The sequence below is a fragment of the Saccopteryx leptura genome, chromosome 2 (assembly GCF_036850995.1).
Source record: "Saccopteryx leptura isolate mSacLep1 chromosome 2, mSacLep1_pri_phased_curated, whole genome shotgun sequence".
NCBI lineage: Eukaryota > Metazoa > Chordata > Mammalia > Chiroptera > Emballonuridae > Saccopteryx > Saccopteryx leptura.
In genome coordinates this window covers 258,374,605-258,394,443 of record NC_089504.1, presented here as the reverse complement: position 1 = coordinate 258,394,443, position 19,839 = coordinate 258,374,605, and the positions used below count along the sequence as shown (strand labels likewise).

Genomic DNA, 19,839 nt, shown 5'->3' with positions numbered 1-19,839 from the left:
AGCCAGAGGGACTTGACCAGAGGATGGATAACTAAATGAAAAACAATATTTTTAAGAGAAAGTAAACCTCATTAGCTCAGTGAAATAATGTCTGGATATATGAGATGGACAGGAAAATATGGAAAAATCTGATACAGAGACAGAAGTTTAGGCTAGGAATTTGGCTCACTGAAGGGAGAGGCTCCCTTCTGCTTGCTGTAGAACTCTTTTAGGTTGTAATGTCTGGTCTGCAGGATGACCTCAAGGGAGGTCTGGGAGGCTCACGGCTTCAGGCATCTGTGCACTTGGTTTGGTTTTAGGTACTTACATAAGTTGTTTAACTGTCAACATCAGTGAATATTGGCAAGACTTTTGCTTCCTGAAATTCTCCCCGGGAAAATAAAAGACAAGCACAAGGAATAACTTAAAGAGTAGAATTATTTTCCTTGGATCTAAACCAATTAACAACAGAAGAAATTTTCTAGATTATGTACTCTGGTCACAGTGTAATAAGATGAGAGATAGTAGTGCTTACTGTTACAGCTATTACTGATGCAAGAATTCAGACAAATTACAACTAAAACCATATGAAAGATGTTCATAACAAAGCCTATTATTAAATAAAATGAGATGTAAGCCCATTGGTCAATAATGGACTCTGGAGAAGATAACAAAAATTAGAACTCTTCATCACAGAGGAAATTTTTGGAGTAAAGACACGGGAATACTGAGGTCAATTCATAGTCTTCAATGCTTTTGCTGCTAACAGTAAAATGAGGAAGTAAATGAAGCATTGACCTTAATTATGTAGTGAAAACAAACACATCAAACGTCCTAAGGAAATGGGCAGAATGAAATAAAACAAAAGCCAAAAAAAAATAGTTCAGCAAAAACTGTTAATGCAGGACTAACAAAGCCTGTGTTATAATTACACCTAAAAGACTGCAGATGTTGTCAAGAAAGAAACGTCAGAGAGACTGTCCTGAGGAATAGTTGAAGGTGGGTTCCATTGCGGGCTTCATTTTCTCCTCCTTCAGCAATGGAACTGACTGACTGAAAGCCAGCAGCCCCATGGGGTTTATGTGACTGAGCTTATGGTTTCTGCAAAAGCCTAACACAGACCCATGCCCACTGGTATGTGGTTCACTGCCGGGTCCAACAAGGATGACTGTGGGCAGTCTTCTGTTTGAGCCAAATTCCTTAGACAAATGGATCTGTGCTACCTATTGAGGTTTATCGCTCATGGAAGAGGCAAGTAGCAAGCAGACAACGGCAAGTCAGTTCTCAGCGACAGCAGAGAAAAGAGGGTCATATTCACCAGCGTCTGTCCTTATCAGTGGTGTGGTTCAGCAGTGGCAGGGACCATTTAGGGCCTGCTTCTCGGAGTCGCTGGGCATGAACCATCAACCAGAAACAACAAATAACACTTCTGAGAAGGGAGCAACAGGTAAACTGATCTGCAGCCATGAAACAATACCAAACAACAAGACTCGACTCCTCCAGAGGCCAGGTCAGGAAGGACCACTTCCGACAGAGGTCACTTGATGGAATTCAATACATGTTACCTCCAAACTATGGCACCTTGGCATATGGAACAGTGGCAGGTGCAGGAAGGTCTGCGACCTCCCCCTTGTCCCCTGAAGCAGCCCACCCTATACCTGGAGCACAGGGGCATTCTTGTCTCTGAAAAGAGAGGGACGCTGGTGGGAGTCCCGGAGAACACACCTCACTGAGTGTCCCCGGTCCCTTCCCTGCGCTCAGACCCTTTGTCTTATCACACTGTCTCCGTGACTCTCACTCTTCATCCAGCCTCAGATAGAAATACTTGGGCTTGGCTACTTTTTCAGGTTTTCATTTCCTTAGAAAGTCTCTGCTGGCATGTAAAATTTAAGAAAATATTGCGCTGTTCATCTGTCAGTGAGTCTATGAATCTCTGTCAGTTTAATTTCCAGGCCCAGTCAGGCCCTTAAGATGGTTGAGGAAAACTTTTTCTGACCCAGACACTTACTGCGAGACACTCCTGCAGCTGTTCCCAAACATGCGATTAAAGATAGCCTTTCCCCTCACTCCACGGCTACAGCGACTCGGACTGGACTCCGGGGCAGGGAACAGAGCCATCACCCACACCAATCGCAGGTCTTCTCTCCCAGTGGCGGGGGCAGGGAGAGATCAGCAAAAGAGCCTCCAGGCGGGAGCAGAACCCACGAATATTCTCTCCTTTTACCCGGGGTCAGGAGCAAGTGTGTCCACTAGATTCTGCCCTCCGAAAGAAAAACCGTTGACCAGGCTAATGCCTGAGGCACTGGCCCAGGTCATTGCCGCTCTTGACCCGAGTCTTGCGTGGGGCACAGATGTGCAGAAGGAAGACACTGTGGTCCACGGGCATGGATTGCAGCCGTGCAGACTCAATCACCTCCTCCCCCACCAGACTCGAGCCTGTCTTTCACTTCGCAGCGTGCTTAGGAGAACAGACTCCCCCACCTGCCACTAAAATCTTTCAAGGATTCCTCTACTTTCAAAGAAAATCCAACTATGCTATAGAAGACCATTCACGGTCTTAGCCACTGGCTCCTTCTCCACTCCAGCCATTCAAAATGTTTTGGTTTTCCGTGAATGGATCTCCTTGTTACCAGTCTCTGGGCAGTATAAACCATTCCCTGGCTCTCCCAAGCTGAATCAAGAAATTCTTGGCCCAAGGACTTTTGAGCTTGAGAAAAGAGAAAGAGAGAGGGAGGGAAGGTGGGGTGGGAGAGGAAGAGAGGGAGAGAGAGAGAGGGAGTAGAGAGAGAGAGAGAAAGGAGGGAGAGAGAGAAAGGAGGGAGAGAAAGGGAGAAAGAGAAAGAAAGGGAGAAAAAGAGGGAGAGAAAGCAGGAGAAAAAGAGGAAGAGGGGAGGGAGATCAGAGAGACCATTTCTGGTGGTAGAACTCACAAGAGGTCAAACTCAAGAGCTGTCGGTGACCACATTTTACGCAGACCGGGAGAACAGCACTCAGCAGGGGGACAGGACGAGGCCCACACGTGGAGACGTGGAGACGTGAGAAAGACTGAGAGTCTCGGCAGCACTGGGTGCCCAATACTAATGGGGCATCATTGCGTCACTGAGCTGCCCACTTCTCCCCGCCCTCAGAGCCGGGGGTGGGGGCTGCACAGAAATAAGAGAAAGGGTTTCTCATCTCCGGGAGAGGGTCACAGAGAGCCCACCGTGCAGCCCCTCCTGGGACTGGCCAACGCGGCTGGAGGACCACAGACATCCTCTCTAGCTTTGTCCTGGACTCCAAAAAGTGCTCTGAATTGTGTGTGTGTGTGTTGTTTTCCTTCCCCCCCCCTTTTTTTTAAAGGTTTTTTTATTTACTTTTTAATTAAAAATTTTTTGAGGCAATTAAGACAGGATCTGAGCATTATAGAACTATTAGAACTATCTGATAAGTTGCATTTGAATAAGGGAATATGCTTGGATCATTTGCAGAAAAAGTACAGGTGTGAAGTATTTGTTTTCCTTTGGCAAAGGGCCCCTGAAGTTCAAACCCAAGCTAGCAATGCTTGGAATGCAGGAAGGAATGTAAGGAATTGAGCGAGAGCACACTGCTAACCTGGCCCAGACTCCCCGATGGTCCAGGACTGAACAAGCCTGTGCTGTCTGAGGTTGGGGCGTGGGAACCTACAGCAGTGAAATTTCCCTTTCGCTGTTCGCACAAGTCACTACCTGGGAAGCCACTTGGGAACAGGTGCCGCGGGGTGTGTCCTGTGCCGTGGGACGAGTCCTTTCCTTTCACTCATTAGAACTTGGCTCAGCTCTCTCCACCTGGGGGCAGGTGGTGACTGAGTCATGTGAAGCCAGCGAAGGGGGCAGGAAGCCCACGACGCAGGTCCCGGTGGCAGCTGAGCAGGGGACCAAAGCCGAGAGGTGCAGGTAGAGGGACAGCAGAGGGGCTGGGGCACTGGGTCAGTGTGACACTGGAGTCCCCCGCAGCCTGCAGGGACACCGAGGATTAAGGGAAACATGTTGCGTTGCCCTTTCCAGCCTTTATTAAAAACGGGCTGCCGCTCCGGTTTCCTCAGTATTTCCAGGGGCAGCCCTGTCTCCTTACTGGGGTCTTTGGCAGGCGTGGCCGGCTGAGGGCCACCTGGCAGCGGGGACAATGAGAAGCGGGTAACAAGCTCCGAGGGCGGGTCCGGGCGCTCAGTCAGTGGCTGAGGCAGCGCCCACCGCCTCAGAGCCCCGCCCCTCCTTTCCTGGCTAGCCCTCAAGTAGCGGGGCTCCTCCGGAGCAGCCTAGGTCATTGGTTTCACTTTTATAAATAAATGTTTATATATTTTTAAATTTTTTATTGAATTTTTTGGGTGACATTGGTGAATAACATGATAGAGGTCTCGGGCACAGTTCTATAATACAACATCTGTACACTGTATTGTGTGTGCACCACCCCAAGTCAAGTCTCCCCCCTTCACCGTTTGTCCCCCCTCTGCCCTCTCCTCCCCCTCTCCCTCCCCCTCCCCGGGAAACTGACAGAGATTGGGTTCCTCCAGGGCTTCTGCTCCCCCTTGAGATGACCAGGCTGGGAGGGGGCAGCTGTGATGCAAACAGCTCAGACTGGGGGGGGGGCAAAGGAGGGCGGGGGGGGGGGCTCTGCGCTGTGGAGTAGTCAAAGGGGACTTTCTTTTGGTACAAATTGGCATCCATGCCCCGTGGGAGGGGCAGCTGAGACTTTTGCTTTCTTTATCCACCCACTGAATGGAAACGCAGCTGCAGGGGATGGAACCTCTCTTCCTGCTCCCTCTGCCCCTCAGAATGTAAGGGATAGGTCGGTCGCCTTCCACTCCATGGAAGGGGCCACCGTAAGCAAAGAATACAACAGCCGGTTCTCCTCGGGCAAGGCTAGTGTATGACCCACGTGTAAAATCAGGAAGCTGCCAGGTCACAACAGTCTGGATTCCAGAAACAGGAGGCAGCCCGGACGAAATGCATGCCAGCCGCCAACGGGAGGAGCTGGAACCGGACAGGGTTCCCGAGGACGTCTCGCAGCCCCGCTGAGTCAGAACAGAACTGCTGACTCTGGCAAACAGGGCATGTCCTCACTTCCAGGATCGGTGACCGAGTCAGATGGCCCACAGAACTCTGCACTTGAGAGTTATACCCTCCCTTCCCCTTCCCATAAAAACAAGGCTTTGTGGCGGCCTATTACGAAAACAAACACAATGAGCAACCATGTGATCAGAGCAGAAATGGAAGACCTAAGGCAGGTAGAGGGAAGTGTCTGGTCAGTGAATATGCCAGGAAGGACAGCACTATTATTACAGTGAATTGCACATTCAAGTAGCCACAAAACAAACAAACACGTCATAGAAAATAGCCAAATAGACAAAGAGGGAAGGGAGGAACCAACACTGACTGAATACTTAGCTTGGCACTTTTTATAGCTATTTCCTCTGGTCCCTGGAACAGCCCTATGGGAGAGCAAACCACTTTCTCTATTTTACAAATGAGGACAGAGAGATTAAATACATCAGCCCCAGCTGTAGGACTAGTAGTGGGACCAGGATGCAGCTTTTTTCTTTCTATGCCCAGTGAGGCTCTGGGAAAACCATGGGGTCCAGCCTGTAAGAGTGTGTCCTAGATAACCGGATGCCTGGGTCCCCTCTGGGCTCATCTGGTCAGACCTGCGAGCCTTCCAGCCCCATCCCTTCAGGCCCCCATCTCCGAAATGGGGATAAAGAGGATTGCATGAGATAATCTATATAAAGCAAGTATCTGGAACGTAGTAAATGTTAAAACTATTAAAAAATTTTTTATACAGAAATTGGTAGAAGCGGGCAGTGTACCTGCTGTGAATTTGTTGTTTGTATTTTATTTTTCCGTCCATTGTTACCTATCCGAGTCTGATTTGCCTGCTATGACAGAATTCCATATACTGGGTGGCTTGTAAACAGTAGGAATTCATTTCTGACCATCCCGAGGCTGGGAAGTTCAAAGTCAAGTTCAAGAGCCCTGCAGGCAGGTGTCTGGAAGACCTCCTGGTTCACAGATGGCCCTCTTCTCTCACACGGGGGTGGGGGGTTGGAGGGCGTGGGCATGGGTGGAAGGGTGAGTGAGCTTTCTGGGGTCTCTTTTAGGAGGGCAGCAATTTCACTACAGAGGGCCCTGTTCTCATGGCCTAATCACCTCAAGGACACCTCCTAATAACATCAAACTGAGGGTTAGGTAGTCAACACATGAATTTTTAGGGGACATAAATCAGTGTGTAGCAAGAGCTTTATAAAAAATAAGATCAAACAGTATCTGTCCTACACTCCTCCACCATAATTATTCTACATTTATGGCTTCATTCTCTGTACTGGTAAGTATTATTGAAAATACTCTAGGGGGACAACAGAAAAACAATTCAATTTTTCATCTAGCATGATCAAAATTTTTCTTTTCTGGTTACTATTTTGTCTAGACTTTTTGCAAAATAGATTTTACTTTTAGAGCCGTTTTAGGTTCACAGTGAAATGGAGAGGAAGACACAGAGATTTCCCACGGAGTCCCTGCCCCCAGGAACGCACAGCCTCCTGTTACCCCACCAGAGTGGTGCGTTCATTATAATTCATGGACATGGACACATCATAATCACTCCAAACCACGGTATACATGAGAGTTTACTCTTGGTGCTGTACATATTATGGACAAATGTAATCTGACATGCACAGAGGATCACAGAGAGTAGTTTCACTGCTCTAACACCCTTTGTGCTCTGCCTGTTTATCCCACCTTCCCCCCAAGCCACCACGGATCTGTTTACTATCTCTATCCTTTTGACTTTGTCAAAATGTTACATAGTTAAAATTGTACAGAAAGTAGCCTCTCCAGGTTGGCTTCTTTCACTTAGCAATATGTGTTTAAGTTCCCTTCCTGTCTTTTCATGACTTGATAACTCATTCTCTGCAGTGCTGAATAACATGTATTGACTGGATGGATCACAGCTTCTCCATCCAGTCACCTGCTAAAGGACATCTTGTGCTTCAAATTTTGGCAATTGTGAATAAGCTGCCAGAAATATCCATGTGTATCTTTTCGTGTGGATATAAGTTTTTGGCTCCAGCGAGTAAATACCAAGGAGTGCAATTGTTATTACATGGTAAGAATATGTTTAATTTTGCAAGAAACTACAGAACTGTCGGCGTAAGTGGCGGTGCTGTTGTGTGTCCCCACGAGTGCCCTCACCTGCTGCCCCGCACCCTCGCCAGCACCCGATGTCAGTGTTCCGGGTTTGGGCCATTCTAAGACGTGTGTAGTGCTGCCGCATTTTCTTCCAATATGCATTTCCCTGAAGACATATGATGGGCAGCATCTTTTCCTAGGCTTTTTGCTACTTGCATATCTTCTTTTGTTAGGCGCCTAGTAAGGTCTTCGGCCTATTTTCCAGTTGGGTCGTTTGTTTTCTTACCGTTAGGTTTCAAGCATTCTTTGGACATTTTGGACACTGTTCCATTCTCAGATGTGTCTTTTACAAGCATTTCCTCCTAGCCTGTGACTTGTCTTTTCATTTTCTTGACAGTATCAAAGAGCAGAAATTCATAATTTTAGTGAAGTCTAGTTTATCAGCTCCTCTCACTATTATAATTCATGCAAGACGAAGAACCTATTCAATCTAGCAGCCGCTTAGATGGTCTTGGGATACGGCCTGTGGGTCTCCCCTTTCCACAGCCAGGCTGACAGTGTTAGGGGGAGCCCTGCTGGGAGGATCCCTGTGTCTCTGCCACCCCAGGCTGTGGCCTTCTTCTTTCTGGCTGTGGCCCTCTTCTTTCTGGATAGGGGCCTGAGGAGCTTTCCGGTGTGAAGCCCACTGTCCAGGGTGGGTAGAGAAGCCTTTCAAACCTGACGACTGGCTCGTGTTTACCATCATACTGGTTTAAGGCAAAGAAGCCTTAGATAGCCTTTCAAATCAGGCCTCAGCTTGTATCTGACTTTGCCCCAGGTCCTTCCTGAAGGTTCCCCGAGCCCGAGCATGCTGGGGATCAGCAGAGAAGGATCAAGTCTTTCTCTAAGAAAGGGCGCACTCCACCCATTCTGGTTTCCATTCCTGCTTCAGAAACGCACGCACATGCATGCGCAGAGCCAGGTGGGCGTCCTGTCAACACCAGAGCCCCCACGCCCATCCCATCCCATCCCTGAGATTCTCTGGAGCGCCCTTCTTCCTCTTTCTGCTGTGGGTCATTTTTCCACCTAAAACCATTGACGGAAAAGAAAAAAGAAGAAGAAACACCCCTGAGAAATAGAAAAGGGAAGGGCTCTTGCCAGGACATGGAAAACAAAATTCTAAAAATGAGCCAGATTCTCCTATTCCCCTACAGACGTGATGTAAGCGCCAACAAGCGGAGTAACTGCTGACACCACCACCATGGCTTCTGGTCCTGAGCCCTTGGCCTTCTTTCCGGGCAGCATTGTCTCAGCCCGGCTTCTGGGCAGTGGCTGCTGAGTCACGCCAGCCTTGAAAACACGTGTCGTAGATGCGGGCAAGAAAATCTCGTTGCTACGGCTCCCTCTCAGTGTGCAAGGATTTTCCTGTGGAGCCAGGTACTGCCTGAGGGCTCCTCTGCTGTGGGTAGAGAGCCCTGTAGGGATTCCTGGTACAATGAAGGGATCGGAGGAGACAGAGATGGGGCAAATGCCATTAGGAGCCAAACTTCAGAAGCTGACCTCATGATGTTGACAAAATGTGGACCCTTATGTAACAGGTTTTAGGGGGTTCCAGACACTAAGATAATTTATCAGTCCATTCATTCAACTAACATTTCTATTTCCTTCTTTCTACTCTAACAAACAAACAACAAACAAGATTAAAATAGCTAAATTGTATTTATTGCATGTACTCACAAGGATTATGTGCACTACTCTGGACACAGCTGTTCAAAAGCTCAAAACCACTGGGGAAGGAGAACATGTGAGAAAGATAAAACAATTTAAGACTTCCCCAGAGATCTTGTTCCCTCAGTTGTACCTTGCTTCCCCATCAGACCCTAAGAAAGAGCCTCCGCCCTGTGCAGGTCAAGTGTTCAGGACCATATCCTCGTCTCCCTGTCCGGACTCACCTCCAGTCACCACTGCTCCTTCCTGTGGGCAGAATGGGAACTTCCTGAGAGCCACGACTCTGGCTTCCCAGGGTCCCGGCGGAGGCTTCAGGAACACCTGTCAGTTAACAGAGCCTTTTCCACCCATCAGTCTCTGGTTTACCATCTGATGTGGAATTGAACACATACAGAACACTTCAAATTACAAATGAACACTCACGCCATGACCACCCAGTTCAAAAACCAGAGCGTTGCCACCTCCCTGGAAGCTGAGTGTCCCTCCCTACAAAGGTGACCATTCATCCACTGATCGGCCTGTTCTTAGCTCAAGCCACTATCCCCGCAACCCTCGCCCCTCTGCTCTTTCCACTGACCTCATATAGCACTCTGAAGGCTCTCTCTCTGCTTTTAAAAGTACCTAGTTTATTTAGTATTCATTTGGCTTCTAGTCACTCACAGCATCTCAGATAAAATATTGTGTGTTTATAATATTATATGTATGATAATCCTCTTGATTTGTATATATTACTTTGCCTTCACTGTAGGTATCTTTCTTTATCTGTTCCAATAGATAGTTTGACATCTATCCTTTATATTGCCATTGTCTTATGTTTTACTTTGATAGCTAAGACTTCATTATAGATGTTCAATGAATATTTATTAAATGAGTAGTGACTGAGTGAAGTACAGACAGATCAAGCACATAAAAGGCAGAGCTTTACTCAGCCAGAGAAAGAGCAGAGTGTAGTCTGCACAAATAATACACACACATGTGCGCGCGCGCACACACACACACACACAGAGGGAGAGAAACAAGATACTGATCTAATTCAGCGCACATGCATGGGTGAGAGTTTCACACACTGAAAAGCACTGTTTCCTCCACCCCCATTATTCACTTCCTGAAACCAGAGCAGGTGTTAGAAAATCCAGATGTGTTTCTGATATTATCTTCAGACAGTTTAATGCCACTGGTTTTGAGTAAAGATGATCTTCAGGATCAGGCAATGCGTGTTTGTCTTGACAGCATTTTACTGAAGGAAATGCCAGAGGAAACCTGGCCAGAATAAGGGCTGGAATGTGGCGTGACCACCAGACATGGATGCTCCAGGAAGGAGCCCACATTTTCAGGGCTATCGGAAGAGAGGCCACTGAGCATCCATTTCCAGCTTTGCAATGGCCTGGCTAAATGAAAGCCAGTACAATCTAAACATAATGATGAAGTCTGTAGTTGTACTTAGACATTAAGTTGGTGCTGAGCCTGACCAGGTGGTAGCGCAGTGGATAGAGCGTTGAATTGGGATGTGGAAGACCCAGGTTCGAGACCCTGAGGTCGCCAGCTTGAGCACGGGCTCATCTGGTTTGAGCTAAAGCTCACCAGCTTGGACTCAAGGTCGCTGGCTTGAGCAAGGGGTTACTCAGTCTGCTGAAGGCCCACGGTCAAGGCACATACGAGAAAGCAATCGATGAAAAACTAAGGTGTCGCAACGAAAAACTAATGATTGATGCTTCTCATCTCTCTCCATTCCTGTCTGTCCCTATCTGTCCCTCTCTCTGAAAAAAAAAAAAAAAAAAAGAAATTAAGTTGGTGCTGAAAGCTTAGGTCTAGGATGTGAGGGCTATAATTCAAACAACTCCTAGTTTCCGACTGGTAAATACACTCAAGGCTTTTCATTGACCTATATCCATCCTTTCAATTCTTGGATGGACAAAAAATATTAAACATGCAAACTTGAACTAGCTTTGCTTGCTTTTCATATACTATTCAATGACCACTCCTTCCGTACTTTTTCTTGCAGATTTTGACTCATTCTTTGAGGTTCAAATAAAACATGTCTTTCTATATGAAGTCTCCCTCGATCCCTCATGATAGGGCTTTGTTTATTCTAATTTTACAACATATTTTTCCTTAAAGTACTCAACATACTGTATTTTGAAGGTGTTTTTATCTGTCCCACAAAATTATAAGCTCCTCAACTTTAAGGCTTGGGTTTTATTTGCTGAATGGGTAGTCATGCTAGACCTATGGCAGGTGCTCAGTATTTTGAGTGAACATAAGGTTCAAAGTAGTAAAATCTGAAACCCAGAATCAGAAGTCACAAATACCTAGTGTGTTGTGTTTCCCAGGTACTAATCAGGTACTGAGAGAAAGCAAATGAGACAGAGAACAGGCATCCAGGGGCTCACAGTCCAATAGGTGAAACGGAGAAGTAAGCAAACACATGCAGTATTGTTGGTGGTGGGGTGAGGATGGGGGTTGGGGGGGTAACTAGGAGATGGGTAGAGTGCTGTGGGAACCCAGGGACTGGTCTCTGACTCAAACTGGGGAATAGGAGACAGGTTCAAGTTGACTCATTAAGGACAAGAAGTCAGGTGGAGAAGGGGAAGAGTGGAGGGTAACAGATGCATTAGAATCCTCTATCTTGATAAAAATGTCCTATGGCCTCATGCAGAGATTCCCAGGGGTGATAAAGAGCACAACAAGTTGCTTCTTCCAGGTGGATCGTAGCCCTAGCACTTCCGCTGGAGAAACCAGAGAGGAAAAGAGAAAGGAGAGGAGAAGATGAGAGAAGAGCTGGAGAGAGGAAACCTGATTAACTAGAAAGAGAGGGCAGCACATTTCTGCTGGGAAAAAAAAAGGAAAGCAATTGGATCATGAATGGACTTGAACTACAGTTTGATGTACATAGAATATGAGTTGATTTACTTCCTATGACATGTCTGATCTTCTTCACCCCCCCCCCCCCATCCTCTTGGGAGGGGAGGGCAGAGACGTTCAACTTCTCAATTTTACATCCCTGGCTCTGCCAGTTGGAATAGTGTATTTTGAATGACTCAGTCTCTTTTTGATAAATGCATTGCAGATTTCCTCTCCTCATCTCTACTCTTAACCTCCTTCGCTTTCTTCCAAGGGTAACCTTATGGCAAGGGGGAAGACAAATGTTTGGAAGAGGAAATGCATGTTGCATTTCCTAGAACTTTACTGATTTCCTCTGGACTCTGTCATGGGGCAGCCACTCAGAAATGCTCCCTGGACTGGTACCCTTACAGGTACAGCTGGTTTCACTTGACCTTGTAGAGGACATGCAAGCATCTGTGATGAAAATCCATGGTCCAGGGCACTGATATGATACGTTAAATGTGGCAACCATTTCATTCAGCCCCTGGTTCCTAGCCAGTCTGATGCTCCTATCAGTACATTAACATCTGGTCATATGGTTGAGTACCATGCACAGTCTTGGAGAACAGAGAAAGATACTTTAGGATCTTTCCAAGCACCCTTCCCCAGGGTCCCCAGGCATGTGCATCTGGATGATCTCTCTGGGTCTGTTTCCCTTGGGATTCATTCTGAATGGGGAAAATGAAAAAATAGAAGCTCTCTCCACAGTAGTCAGTCAACTCTCTTTTCTTTTCCATTATCCACCAGGACAACAGGTACAGCTAATTTACTTCTTCCTTCTTGGCGAAGATTCCTCTAACATCATCTCCTCTTTCTATCTTAATAAAACAAGGAGTATTATTTCCATATTGTGGGAGAAACTATAATTTGAAAAGAAACCCTAACACTGGACTTGGCCCATCCTGGCTTTGGTAAAGGGCAAGGGAACATTGGTTTAACATCCCTACATATTAATCTAATTATAAAAGCACAGACATGATTAAAAGCCACACTTAAAGAAGTGTTCTTGAATAGTAGAGTGAGAAAGTCAGTGAAACTGTTTTCTCACAGAAATATAGAAAATCAACTCAACTACTAAAATCAACCATTTAAAAACTCTGAAATTAGAGCCACATAAAAACTGAAAATTGTTTATTCAAGAGAAACTACTAAACTTCTGTAAGATAGTGGCATCTATGTGATTTAACACACACTGGTTTATCCCCTCTTTCTCTATAGCCCAGCAGTGTGGCAGTCATGAACAGCCAGCAGCATCATAGCCAACGAGAGGACTGACCACTTCTGGAACTCTATTAAAAATCCCATCCATATCATTCAATCATGATTTTGTCTGAATTAGCAGCTACCTGGCAAACTTCCATTCCCAAAGTACTGGCGCTCTTTGACTTGACTCAGAGCTTAGCCCAAAAAACAAAAGAGCCCTATCCTCAGGACTTTTCCTAAAATAATAGTAATGTGTAGAAAACATCATAGCTGTTGGTCCAAGGCTGTGATTTCAGCTGAGGCAAAGAAGAGCACGATCAAAAATTTATAAGGAAGTCTCAGAGATCTAGACGAGAATTGGGGAACTTCAAAATTCTGTGAGCCGTTTTTACGTATTTAGAAATTAGTGTGTATATGCATAAGACTTGACCTGAAAAAAAAAAGAAGGTTCCAGTCACCCCAGTTTATTGCTGGCTGACAGACATTAAGGTCCTACACAAGCAGGAAATGAAAGCTAAGTCTGTTTTGTAAACAGACTGAAGTTTAAAGGTTTGCCTTTCTACATAGATCCCCTTGGAAAAGGGTGGAAGACGTACTGACCAAGCTTTTTGGGAAATATTCTGACAGATTATTGGCTGACCACTAAATAATACTGAGTCAAGAATGACCCCTAAGAACCAGCTTAAAAATAAAAACAAGAAAAAAAAAACTGGCAGAGAACTCAGTGGCTATATTTTGCAGAATACCAGCAAAAATAACAAACTTTGGAAGGCAGGATGACCTAATAGTTGTTACAATATGCAATATGTTATCTAAAATATATAATTTCAACAAAATATAGGAGATATGCAACTAAAAATAAAAATATGGCATATACCAGGAAAAAAAGAGCCAAGATAAAATGTTCCTGTGGGGAGCGGACTGATGGTGGGTTTAGTAGACAAAGGCCTTAAATCAGCTATTACGACTACATTAAGATAACAAAATAAAATTAAAGAAAAGTATGACAATGGTAGCTTACCAACTAAGAAAATCAATAAAGGAAAGAAATAATTTTTTAAAAGTCAATATCATGGCATTTAAAAGTATAGTAACTGAAACACAGAATTTCACTAGAGCCCTGGCCAGGTAGCTCAGTTGGATAGAGCACTATCCTAATATGCCAAGGTTACAGGTTCAATCCCCAGTCAAGGCACAAACAAAATCAAGCAATAAATGCATAATAAGTAGAACAACAAATTGATGTCTCTCTCTAAAATCAATTTAAAAATGTTCACTAGAGGTACTCAAAAGCAAATTTGAGCTTCAGAAGAAAGAACATGAACTTGAAGATAGGTTAAGATTATTCAGTCCTAGGAGTAGAAAGAAATAAAAACTAACAAGAAATAAACACTCTCAAGATTAGACCGTGTGTTGGGCCACAAAACTAACCTCAACAAATTCAAGAAGATTAAAATTATACCGAGCATATTCTATGACCATAAGGCTTTGAAATGAGAATTCAACTGCAAAAAGGAAGCAAAGAAACCCACAAAAATGTGGACATTAAACAACATACTTCTAAAAAATAATTGGGTCAAAGAAGAAATAAAAGCAGAGATCAAAAGATATATACAGACAAATGAGAATGACAGCATAACAGCCCCATGTTCATTGCAGCATTATTCATGGTGGCCAAGATGTGAAAACAACCAAAGTGTCCTTCAATGGAGGATTGGATAAAGAAGATATGACACATATATACAATGGAATATTACTCAGCCAGAAGAAATGATGATATATTGCCATTTGCCACAGCATGGATGAACCTTAAGAACATTATACTAAGTGAAATAAATCAATCAGAAAAAGCTAAGAACTATATGATCTTTCACATATGTGGGATAGAAAACTGAGACTCATGGACATAGATAAACGTGAAGTGGTTACCGGGGAAGGGGGTAGGAGTAAAGTGGGACAAATATAAAGTGACAGATAATTATTTGACTTTGTGTGATGGGCACACAATATAATCAACAATTGAAATGCTATAAAAATGTTTACCTGAAAACTATGTACTCTTATTGATCAATGTCACCTGACTGAATTTAATTTCTAAATTAAAAAAAAAATAAACATCACCTTAGAGCTCTGTGGATACAATCAAGTATATGAACATACACAAAATGAGAGTCAAAATAAAAAGGAGGAAAGAAAGGGGAAGAAAGAATATTTGATGAAATAATAGCTCCAAACTTCCCAAATTTGATGAAAAGCATTAATCTGTGCATCCTAGAAGCTCAAGAAACTGTAAGATAAAGTTAAATGTATCTACACATATATACACATCATAATGAATTTTTATGTAAAGATGAAGAGAGAATCTTGAAAACAGCAAGAGAACTGACTGATCAGTCAGATGACATAATTAAAGTGCTGAAAGAAAGAGAATAACAACCAAGAATTCTATATTCAACAAAACTATCCTTCACAAATGAAAGAGAAATAAAGATGTTCTTAGATAAACAAACTGAAAATATTTGTTACTAGCAGAGTTATCCCAGGAGAAATGCTAAAGGAAGCCCTTCAGACTGAAATGAAAGAGCACTAGATGCTAACTCAGACCCTTCAGAAGAAATGAAGAACACTGGAAACGGTTAGTACACAGTATAAAGATAGTATAAACAGATTTTTGTTACTACTTTTTTCTTCCTTTATCTGATTTCATATATAACTACATAAGGCAATAAATATAAAACTGACAGACTGTATAGGTATATAATGTGTACAAAAATAAAAGCACAAACAAAGGGAGAGGGAGCAGAGATATATTGAAACTAAGATTTTATATATTATTTAAATAAAGTTAGGATTAAACTGAACTAGGTTATTTTAAGTGAAACTGCTAATTTTAATCCCCAGAACAACTACCATCACAATAACTTAAAACATAGAGTAATAGAAACAACAAAGGCATAAAATTGGTACAGTAGAAATTACATGTGTAACAAATAGCAAAAAGGCAGACACAAATCCTAACTTGCAAGTAATTACGGTAAATGTAAGTAGATGAAAAACTCCAATCAAAAGGTAATCGTTTACAAGAAACATGCCTTAAATTCAAAAAAATGAAAAACAACATACAAATCAGAAAGTAATCAGAAGAAAGTTGGATGGCTAAACAATATCAGACAAGTAAGATTTTTAAAGCAAAGATAGTTACAAAAATATTTTAAATGATAAAGTCATCAATCTATCAGGATCACACCTAACAACAAAGTTCCAAAATAAGTAAAGCAAAAACTGACCAAATTAAAGCAAAAAATAGAGATCTAAACAATAGTATTAGAAGGTTCAATTTCAAAATATCAACATAGAATTAGAAGACTTGAACAAAACTGTAATCAACTAGAACTAACATCTATAAAATGCTCCACTAAACAACAGCAAAATATAGATTTTTCTCAAGTGCCCATTAAACTTTTGCCATGACATATGCTAGATGATAAAAAATAAGGATAAGTAAATTTCAATAGCTCCAAATCAAAATTTTTTCTTTGACCTCATTTGAATTATAGTAGCAATAAACACTGAGAAAAAATTGTGAAATTCACAATATGTGGAAATTAAACATACTCTTAAATAACCAATGAGTCAAAGAGAAATCATGAGGAAAGTTAGAAAATATACTGAAATAAATTTGAATGAAAACACAGTATGCAAAAACTTATGGAATGTAGCTAAAATAGTTCAAAGAGACAAATTTATAGCTGTAAGTGTATATATTAAAAACATAAGATCTCAAATCAATAATCTAAACTTATACCTTCAGAAACTCAGAAAAAACTAAAATCGTGAAACTATAAAAATCTTGGAAGAAAACATAAGCAGTAAACTCTCAGACATCTTGTGTAGCAACATTTTTGCTGATATATCTCCATGGGCAAGTGAAATAAAGGACAAAATAAACAAATGGGAATATATCAAACTAAAAGGCTTTTGCACAGCAAAAGACACCACTAACAAAATAAAAGGAGACAACCCACTCAATGGGAGAATATACTTGCTGATACGTCTGATAAGGGGTTAATAACCAAAATTTATAAAGAACTTCTAAAACTCAACTCCAGGAGGATAAACAATCCAATTAAAAAATGGGCAAAGGACCTGAATAAACACTTCTCCAAAGAGGACATACAAATGGCCAATAGGCATATGAAAAAATGCTCAATGTCATTAATCATTAGAGAAATGCAAATTAAAACCACAATGAAATATCACCGCACACCTGCCAGAATGGCTTTCATTAACAAACCAACGAACAAGTGCTGGTGAGGATGTGGAGAAAAGGGAACCTTCCTGAACTGCTGGAATGCAGACTTGTGCAGCCATTGTGGAAAACAGTATGGCATTTCCTCAAAAAAATTAAAAATGGAACTGCTTTATGGCCTAGCTATCCCACTTCTAAGAATATATGATAAGAATCTCAAAACACTAATTCAAAAGAAGATATACAACCCCATGTTCATTGAAGCATTGTTTACAATAGCCAAGGTCTGGAAACAGCCCAAATGTCTATCAGTGAACAAGTGGCTAAAAAAGCTGTTGTACATGTATGCAATGGAATACTATGCAGCCGTGAAAAAGAAAGAAATCTTACCTTCTATGATGGCGTGGATGGATCTGGAGATTATTATGCTAAGTGAAATAAGTCAGGCAGAGAAAGACAAATACCATACAATCTCACTTATATGTGGAATGTAATGAACACAATAAACTGAGGGACAAAACAAAAACAGAGGGAAGGTCACAGGGAACAGATGGACAGCTGTCAGAGGCAAGGTGGGAGAGGGGAGGGGATTAAATAAGGTGAAGGGATTAGCCAAATTATATATACATGAGGGGAAGGGGGAATGGAAGTATGGGGAGGGAGGGCAGAGGGGGAGAAATGGGAATGGAAAGAGACTTTGCATGGGGCACAGAGGGCATGATGGGGTGGGAGACAGAGGGTAATATATTGAGTGGGACACTTGAAAGCAGGGCAACAAAATAAAAATAATTTAAAAAATACCAATGGCTTCTTGTAGTATGGAGATTAGAATCTAAGTCCCAACCATGACTGACAATGTCATACAGTTTCTTGATCTCTCCATCTGAATGCCAACAATCTTTTGCCTTCCCTCATTTCCCCCCAGCTATAGTGACTTTCCTACGTTCCACTGGTCACCATGTTTGTTCCCACCTTAGGGTCTTTAATCCAGACATTGGCTCACCCAGGATCACTCTCCAGGTTGTTGCAAGCCTAGCACCATCTTGCCATTCCAGTCTCAGCTTACCTGTAATAGCCTTAATAAGTTCCACCTTTGCCACCCAAATGCTCTCTTTTACGTCATCCAGATTGACGTGAATCGTGGCATTTATCAGTAATACATCATCTGTCTGGTTCACTGCTGGAAGTGCAGAGTGCTGGTGCCAACATACCATAAGCTTTCAATAAATATTTCCCACCTACTGGAAAAATAAATGAGCAAACTAAACCCAAAGCAAGCAGAATGAAGAAAATAATAGAGACCTGAGCAGAGATAAATGAAATAGAGAGTAGGAAAACAATAGAGAAAACTGAAGAAGACAGAAGTCTCAAATTACAAGACGAATACAAGAAATAAAGGGGGCAACACTAGCAAACTCACATGAGGATTGCAAGGGAACACTATATATCTCTGAATAATGAGATTTATAACTTAGGTTAAATTAAAATTCCTAGGACACAAATTACCAAAGTGGACTGAAGCAGAAACAGGGTATCTGAATAAACCTATACAAATAAAGAGACTGTATTAATAATTTTAAAACTTTTTGTAAATAACAGTCCATTAAAAAAAATCAATACCTGGAGTGTCATCCGAAGCGCAGAGGTTGCTGATTTGATCCCCAGTCAGGGCACATGCACGAACAGCTCGATGTTTCTGTCTCCCTCTCTCTCTCCCGTCCTCTCTCTAAAAAAATAAAAATAAAAAACAAAAAAAAAAATCAATACTAATCTTTCACAAAATATCCTTAAAAGAAGAAAAAAATACTCCCCAATTCACTTGTTCCAGTATCACCCTGATATGAAAATTAGACAAAAAAGATCACAAAAAAAACTGCAGACTAATGTCCCTTATGGATATAAATGAAAAAAATATTCAGCAAAATTAATCTAACAACCAATAAGAAGGATTATATACCATGACCAAGAGAGATTTATCCCAGGAACGCAAAATTGTATGAACATGTGAATATTTTAAAAATGTAACATATCATATTAATAGAACAAAAACCAAAAACCACGTGATCATCTTAATTAATGCAAAGAAGCATTTCACAAAATCAACACTCTGTCATAGTAAAAACACTCAACGTTCTAGGAATAGAAGGAAACTTCTTCAACCTGATAAAGGCAGCCACAGGAATCCAACAGCTAGCTTCAAATTTAATGGTAAACGACTGAATGCTTTCTCCCTACAATCAGGAAAAAGACGCCTTCACAAATTCTATTTAATTCTAGAGTTTCTGCCGGGGACTCTAGCCAGGGCAATTAGGCAAGAAAGGGAAATGAAAGAAATTAGGTTATTAAAGAAGAAATATGATTATCTTTGCTCAAAGATGACCTGATCTTGTACAGACAACCCTAAGGACTACACAAAAAACCGATTATAACTAACTAATGAGTTCAGCAAGGTTGAAGGATACAAGAGCAATATACACAAATCAATTGTACTTCTATATGTTATCAATGAATAATCCAAAAATGAAATTAGAAAACAATTCCATTTACACTACCATAAAAAAAATTAGGAATAAGTTTAAGAAGTGTAATATTATACAAAGAAACTATAAAGCACTTGAAAAAATGAAAGATTTAAATAAATAAAAAGACACATCCAATGTTTATGCGTGGGAAGACTTA

General features: G+C 42.2%; 1 long non-coding RNA gene across 1 annotated transcript in view; it reads right to left on the bottom strand.

Annotated features, from left to right (window-relative positions):
* The window catches only part of LOC136395953 (uncharacterized), a 310,905-nt gene that overhangs the window by 23,484 nt on the left and 267,582 nt on the right, over positions 1 to 19,839 (bottom strand). The window contains exon 3 of the long non-coding RNA XR_010749412.1: positions 18,781 to 18,886. This is a non-coding gene — a long non-coding RNA (uncharacterized lncRNA). The remainder of the gene's footprint in view (positions 1 to 18,780; positions 18,887 to 19,839) is intronic.